Source organism: Octodon degus, unplaced genomic scaffold (genome assembly GCF_000260255.1).
Source record: "Octodon degus isolate 3935 unplaced genomic scaffold, OctDeg1.0 scaffold00086, whole genome shotgun sequence".
NCBI lineage: Eukaryota > Metazoa > Chordata > Mammalia > Rodentia > Octodontidae > Octodon > Octodon degus.
In genome coordinates, this window is record NW_004524662.1 from 11,917,292 (window position 1) to 11,923,852 (window position 6,561).

Here is a 6,561-nt window from a genome sequence, read left to right on the forward strand (position 1 = left end):
TATTCAGTAAATATTTTGAGTGATGGGATTATGAAGTGCAGGTGACTTTTATCCTTAAAGTCTTGACTTTTTTCTAAATGAAATATATATACTGACATATATGCATTTGCATCTGAAATAACTTTAAATGTTAAGGAGTTTTAAAAAACAAAATTATGTCAGAATGCATTGACATATACATAATCATTTTGACTCATGAAGTGTTCTGATCAACAAAATATGATTAGAGGTTTAGAAATTTTAAAATGACAAGAAAATGGTCTGCAATGCTCAGTACACTTTTTGTGCTGTTTATGAGAACAACAGTAAATATGTGGCTAAATAGTGTGATAAACAAATAGTGTTAATAAATAAATTGCTCCAGGAAATCGTCTTTCAAAATTCTATGATTGATGTCTGCATTTATTATCCCTGTGTTTTTTCCAAGTTTCATTTTCAGTCATGCTTCTAATTCCAGCTTCATAATTTTTTTGTTTATCTGTAAAGGCTAAATCTATGTTTTGTCATTTTTTAGTGATATGATAATTGCTCTGTTGAAAATAATTATAATCTTAGTGAGTTTGCCCAAATATGATATTAAATATCATAAACGTTTGAATGGAGACATTTATGTATAATTCCCAATTGATGTCTCATGAATTTCATCATCTTTGTTCTGAAAAGAACAATGTATTTAGTGATGTGTTTTTATCTCAATATGTAGTTGTACTTACTAAGTTTCAATTTACGTATGATGTAGGGTTTTAAATAGTAAACTTTGAAGGCCAAATTTTATAAGAAACTCCTTTGCAATGTTCCTTTTCTGTTATTTAAGAATTTATTTTTATGTTTATTTTTTTGGCTGGCACAGGCTGCCTTAAGTATGGGTCTTGGAAGGCAGGTGAAGGTGGAGATCTAACCGTGGTATCCTGAGCCTCAACACATTTGAATGAGGAGGTGCTTAAACAACTGAGCTAGAGGGCTGGGCTCCCTATTTAAGAACTTTATTAACAGGTGCTTGCAGTTTGTTGACTTTTTGTTTTTTTGTGGAACCAGGGATTGAACTTAGAAAATCAGTTTTTTGTTTTTTTTTTGTTTGTTTGTTTGTTTGTTTGTTTTTTGTTTTGCAGAACTGGGGATTAAATTTATGCCTTTGTGCTTATCAGGAAAGTGCTTATTCTACTGAGCTATCACCCCAGCCCTTTTGTTGACTTTTTAGAAAAAATCAATTTGCAAACTTTTATTACAAATTAAAAATAAAGTTCTTAAAAATCTCAACTTGATCAGATATGAAACAATTTAAAAACCTTTAAAGGTGTATTGAGAAAAACCGGTTACTTTTAAAAATCATGCTTGTCATTACCAAAAAGAGACATCTTAAGGTAACAATAAAGAAGTGCCATACTGCACAGATAATGCACACAGCTCTAGTTATCTGGCCAGTGGGCAGTAAGCCAGCACCTAAGGTCTTCACTTCCAATCTTTTGTTCATGTCTTATTGCTGGAATTTCCTATTCATTTCTTTTTTGCCAGATGACTAAAAGGATGATGGTAAGAATGTGAAGCCGGCATTTACTCAGCCCTGCCCTGCTCAGCCTAGGGAGCAGAGGAATTCTCAGCTGGTGGAGAGCCTGCTTTTGTCTCTTTGCCATCTTGTGGTTTAGAGTTTTCTAGGCCTCTGCATCGGTAACTGAAGTTGAGAAGGTACCCACTTTAAAGTAGCTGCTGACTTTGGGTCTCATATCCTTGATTTTCCTTATCTTCTTCAGGGCCATACTCTCTAGGCTGTCTTTGGAGAGGAGAGCCCCTGTGGAATTATGGTCGGTAACCTCAATACATATTCTGCCTCGCTTGTCTACCTTGTTCTCCTGCACGCTGGCTGTCAGCACCCTCCATCACTTCTTGCACAGGAGGGGTGGAATACTGTGGTTGACACCCATAGGGTTGCCCCATGTAGTGAAATGGGAACCTTCGCTTGTGGTAGGTAGGTCTTGGTGGCTGGGCCTGGCCTTCGGGAGCACTTTCTGATCCTTCATTCTTTTTCCCACTCTCACTACTCTGGTAATTCCGCTGATAATTGTGTGGAGGAACCCTATGATGTGGATAGTGTTTATAATGGTTAAGGTCTGCTGCTTATTTACTGCCTTGAGCTAGGACTCCAGCAGGGCCTATAACATTTGCTGCCTCTGGACCCTCTTCTCCTTGAACAATACCAAGCTCCACAGTCTCTCCATCTCCTACACTGTGAAGGTCCTTCCTGGGGTTATTCTTCTTTAGCACAGTCTAGTGTACAAACACATCTTCCTTGGTGTCATTCCTGTTGACGAAGACATATATGTTTCTTACATTGAATCATTTTACTATTCCCAAAACCTTCCATGAGATAACCTTATTTTCCTCTGCCAGAAGGTGCCACTAATGTGAGGCCTCCCTGGGCCATAGCTCTCTGCACTACTGTCCATGATGCCTGGCTTGGTGTCCGCAGAGCTTAGCGCGAGGTCAGTGGAGCAGGGCTGCTGCTGGGTCTGGGCCTCGCTGCCGATGTTTGCTGTGATGGTGACTGGGGCCGGCTGCAGCAGCTGCTACTCCGCCTGGGGTGTGATGATAACTAGGCCAGCGGCTGCAGTGGGGCTGCTCAGGGCTCTCTGGGTCAGCTCTCCCCTCCTTGATCTAACTTCACAATGTTTTTACGGGGAACAGGATATATACATGCACGTAGTTTACAACATGATTACTACACACTGTTAAGGCAAATAATTGATATGTAATAAGAAATATATTTCCATTAATGTGCTTCCCAAAGCCAGTATAAAATTCATTCAGTTTTTAAATTAGAATGTGAAAGGTGATGAGAAAAATGTTTGAACATACTATTAATCTTTTATCCAAACTGATCACATACATACTTTCCTACTAACACAACTTCTCCTGTTTTATTTACTATTGGCACAGTTTAAAGTATAATTCACTAAATAATATGTCTGCAATGCTTTGTTTGTAGATGCTGTAAAGCTCTTGAAAAGTATGGTAGACTTTGCAAATTGTTTGTAATTAATTTGTTCTGGGTAAATGGGAATTATTCTATTAAAAGAAGTTTATTAGAAAGGATTACAGAGGGTTAAGGCATAATCTCACCAGGATAGTTTATTTTTTATTTATTTATTTTTCTCTTTAACTTAATTGAAAATCAATAATTACGTAGCATATTACAAATTGTGGAAATGGGTGTGGTGGCATGCTCCTGTAATCCCAGCTCTTCAGAGGCTATATATGGATCACTACGAGTCCAATCCAGTAGTGAGACCCTGAACACCCCGCAGACCCTCCCTCCACAAAAAAACACACAAAAAAGTTGTAGACAAATATTGACATGTGAAGCATATAAGATGTAGATGGAGTGAGTTTTAGAGTAATATTTCTAACATGAACACATAGCATGAGATTAATAATAGATTGCATATTTTAAATAAATGATTCACAAACTTGAATATAACAATAAAAATTGTACAAAGTTAAAAAGAAGAAGAGTTTACATATCAGTCATGTAATAGTTCAGTCTGCACCTAATTCAAGAAAAGTATGCTCACATAATTAGAATTCTTATAGTGGAAAGGGTTATGCAATAAATAAATAAGTGTTGACTTATTTATTTTTGTATTTTAGGGAATGGCCTACAGGGTGATCAGGGTCTCGCTGCTAGATTGGACTCGTGATCCTCCTGCTTACAGCCTCCCAAGGGCCAGGATTACAGGTGTGTACCACCACAGCCCAGGCTCAATTGCTGTCTCAGCTTGCTCCAGGTGCTGGGCTGGCACAGCAGGTCCGGGGATTAAACCCTTGGTCCCTGCCCCTGCTTGCAGGTACTTTAATCTGCTGAGCTATTTGGCCAGCCCTGGAAATGAATATTTAAAGATTTTAAATTTCTGAATTTCGATGAAATTATACCACCATATTTCCAAGAAAAATGGATCTTTTCACAAGAATTTTGAATAAAATCATACCAAGATACAAAAAATGAAATTGTACAGAACTAATTGTTAAGAAAATAATCATTAAGGCATACACATAAAAAGTATTAGCTGTGGAAAAACAATAGTAAATAACATCTTATTTCACATTCAAAAAAAGAAAAGCAAGTCTGTAAGAAACTAGAGCAACTAATTCAAAGGGCTGAAAGAATAAAAAAGTTCTGTGCTCATTGAATTTTATGCTTAGCAAACATAACTTTGAAACCTAAAAGTAAAATATTTTCCAGATATCCAAACTCAAAATATTCTATTAACTCCAAACCTAGAATGTGGAAAATTACAAGGAGCATAATCCAGAAGGCAAGAGAAATTTCTGTATCTTCCTGGATAAAGAATAAAGAGCTCTCAAAATGGTAGTCATGCAGGACTACTTAAAATATATTGGATGAGTCCATTTAAAAGGTTATTGAGGAGTTCTACAAAACAGAATAAATGCTATGTCACATTATATACATATTTTTCATATATATGTGTGTGCATGTGTAAAAGAAAGGATGAATTAATATAAAGTCAATGGAAAATGGAAATATACTTTTGTTTTTCCTTAACCAGGGATTGAACTCAGAACCTTGCACTTGCCACGGAAGTGCTTACTCTACTGAACCATCTCCCCAACCCCTGGAAATATACATTTTAAAGTTTCTAATATTAGGAGAAAATGTCATACCATCTCTTATAAGTAGATTGTAAGTCAAAGATACAGTATAAATCTTAAAACACAAATTAATGTTAAACAATATTCAGACAATTAATTAAATATTAATTAATTAAAATTAAATGAAATGTTTCAGAACCATATTCCAAATTTAAAATTAAAACATGAGGATATCTAAGAGGCCAGAATGTTGTGTTTCATATGTACAAATCTGTGATCAGTTCACAGTACTCACATAGTATTAGAAAATGATAATGTGATGAATTAATGTAAAACTAAATGTAAAATACTCTGCTTAACTTTCTGTGACTCTGCTTTCTTGTAAGACCACAAACAGGCCTGGTATGCCATTGATAAGTCATCGACAGACTGAGAGTTCCCAGAAAACAATGCTTGCAGAAAAAATATATGCTGAGTAATGGTCACTCTGTCCCTAAATGGTCTATTTTTTGTTAAATGACAATTTTTTTTGCCAAACACGAAATGTTTTCTACCTTTAAAACCTGTACACTTCTAAGGCTCCTGGTCATTTGTCCTTCCTGCTTGAGTCCATTGGTCAAGTGATCCTGACCCTGGTAATAAAAGGCTCATGTTTGAATTTTACTTTTGGATTCTGGTCTGGTTTCTATGTTGAGAACGCACAATATTTTGGGGCTCTTCAAGAACCCCATTTACTGGGATCAAAGAGAAACTAGCTTTTTTTTTTTTTTAAGAAATGTATTCTGGGGGGATTCTTTGGCTCTGGCCTTGTACAGTCTCTGAAAGTCTTCAAATCCTTTGTTGATTCTGACAATACGAACTGTTTGGAAACTCTTGCCAGTAAGAGCATTTTTGTTCTTTTAAGGTACGCCTTGGTGGGTAACCAGAGGTGTTGGATGCAACATAAATCCCCTGGACTCTGCTCTTTTCCATGACAGCAAACTGAAGCATTGGATTTGCCTTTTGTTTTGTCTTTGTTCCTTGTGTATTGTTTGTGTCATGTGTAATTGTCTGCTTCTTTGTTGTCATTGAAATGTATTCCTCACCATTTCCAGGATCTCAGACATGTCTCAGGATTCCAATGGGCAAGGTGCTCTTACAAAATGCCCACTGGCCTCTGTGCCTGCAAGCCGCCTCTGGGTGGTGTTTGGTGCCACAACCTGATTTTGGCTAACTGCCCCAAAGTGTCTGATGTAATAGAGTGTTGCAGTTTAGAAAAAAACCTAACAGACCTTATTCTGACCTAGGCAAGATTTGATTGGCTTTTATTCTTCTCTCAGGCTAATGTTGATGACCCCTAACATAAAGATGTGAAAGTTATGTCAATCTATCTCAGATGAGTATTTCTATGATACTATTGACACATTATTTCTCTTATGGAGAGAGTCTGTTTTCCACTGATAAATGTCCTGGATTGGTCTCCTGCTGGAGGCCCCATGAGAGTAGTTTTCCTCATTTGTTTTGAATTTGTTACAGAGGGAACCCAGTGTTACCTTACCAGGGAATCTATGGGAATGTTGGCTGTTTGTTTTGGCTTGAAATCCAGGTAAGAGTCTAAATTCATAAACAAACACAAAACCGGAAACCCAAATTTTCGCAGGATGTTGCTGTCCATTTGTTTGTTTGTCTGAATTGTTTATTCTCTGTCTCCAATGCGCCTGCGTCCAGGCTGCATTGGCACCAATGCCTGCCTTCTGTGATAGTCTACCTGGAAATGCAGAATGGCACAGACCTAGTTTAGTTGCCCTATTGCATTGTGATTATTGCTACTCTGTCAATTACATTAGTCCTGTGCTTCTACTGTGTGAATGGAGAGGGGATACCACTGTGACTTTTTTTTTTTTTTTTTTGGTGGAATATGGGATTGAACTCAGGCCCTTGTGCTTGCCAGTTAGGTGCTTATTCTACTGAGCTATCTCC

The 6,561-nt window shown here is 37.2% G+C and overlaps 1 pseudogene; it reads right to left on the reverse strand.

Annotated features, from left to right (window-relative positions):
- Positions 1–1,551: 1,551 nt before the first annotated feature.
- The window catches only part of LOC105742959, a 34,248-nt pseudogene continuing 29,238 nt past the window's right edge, over positions 1,552–6,561 (reverse strand).